Below are 1,243 nucleotides of genomic sequence, written 5' to 3'. Positions count from 1 at the left end.
TCCTCCTTTTTGGGTCTCAGAATGACCTTCTTCCTTTTAAAGCAAATTCCTCAGATTTATCTTTCAGCTTTTGCCCCACATTCATGTAAATCCCTATAGTCTCTTATCATCCTTATTTCCCTGAGAGGCACTTCTTCCCTTGAATCTTCTTTTTCTCTGTATGTTATCTCATAATAAATCTTGATGACCAAAACTTTCAACAACACAATAAGTTTTTCATGGATAACAGGAATACTACCAGGAATTTAGAGAATAAAAAAGGAGAGAAGCATTTGCATTCATATTCCTTTTATTCTCATTTTATTTATAAGATAAAGAAAAAATAACAGTGATGCATTACTCTTTTAAAATTTCATTCACATTATTTCTTAAAGAAAACCTAAATATAAAAGAACCTACCTACTATATTTTGATACATAATGGTAAATTGAAAACAAACAAACAAAACTACAGTTCTTGGAAAGGCCATTTAAATGCATGCCATTATTGTTGTTTCACCTGTGAAGACCTCTCTGACCCTAATAGATGAAATTGAACATTACTTCTTGATTGTGGCCACTGTGCCTAGCATATCTTTCTATTTTAACATCTAACATATTCTTCTACAATGAAATACCTTCATATACATTTTCCACCTTAGTTTTCTGTTGTCTTCCCCATGATATACCTAATGTTGAGCATGGTAACAAAGATATAATAGTGTTTAATAAAAGTTTCTTCACTAAAAAAAGCCCATTGAAGATCATGCAAACACTTCAGCTCATTCAAAGGTTATTGGATATTAAATATGTATGTGTATGGAGTAGGCGTAGAAGAAAATATATAATTTCCAAAGCTTTTTCTTAAAGCTTATTTTTTTTCTTAAAGCTTTTTTCCCTTTTCCTATTGCTTCTCGGTCTTTTGGCTATGATCAAGTGTAGTATCTGTTCTTATCAGTTTTATGCAGATCCTTTAGCATCTTTTACATTGCTGGTGTGGTGGAGGTGTATTCTTTGAGACTTCTTTTGTCTGGGAAACTTATTCACGTGATTTTAATTGAGAGCCTTGCTGGATAGAGTAGTTTTGGTTGCAGGACTTTGTTTTTCATTACTTGGAATACTCCTTGACAATCCCTTCTGGCTTGGAGTGTTCCATTGAGAAGTCAGCTGCTAGTCTTAGTCTTAACTTACCATCTATGTTACTTCCTGTTGCTCCCCTGACACCTTTAAGATTCTCTTTTCATCTTGGAATTTTGACATTTTAA

General features: G+C 33.0%; 1 pseudogene; it reads left to right on the top strand.

Annotated features, from left to right (window-relative positions):
* The first annotated feature begins 884 nt into the window (after positions 1–884).
* Positions 885–994, top strand: LOC119057196 (uncharacterized; annotated as a pseudogene).
* The last annotated feature ends 249 nt before the right edge of the window (positions 995–1,243 follow it).

The sequence above is a fragment of the Artibeus jamaicensis genome, unplaced genomic scaffold (assembly GCF_021234435.1).
Source record: "Artibeus jamaicensis isolate MK-2021 breed Jamaican fruit bat unplaced genomic scaffold, CSHL_Jam_final contig_559, whole genome shotgun sequence".
In the NCBI taxonomy this organism is placed as follows: domain Eukaryota; kingdom Metazoa; phylum Chordata; class Mammalia; order Chiroptera; family Phyllostomidae; genus Artibeus; species Artibeus jamaicensis.
The sequence above is the reverse complement of the archived record's forward strand: the minus strand, read 5'-3'. Positions and strand labels throughout refer to the sequence as shown.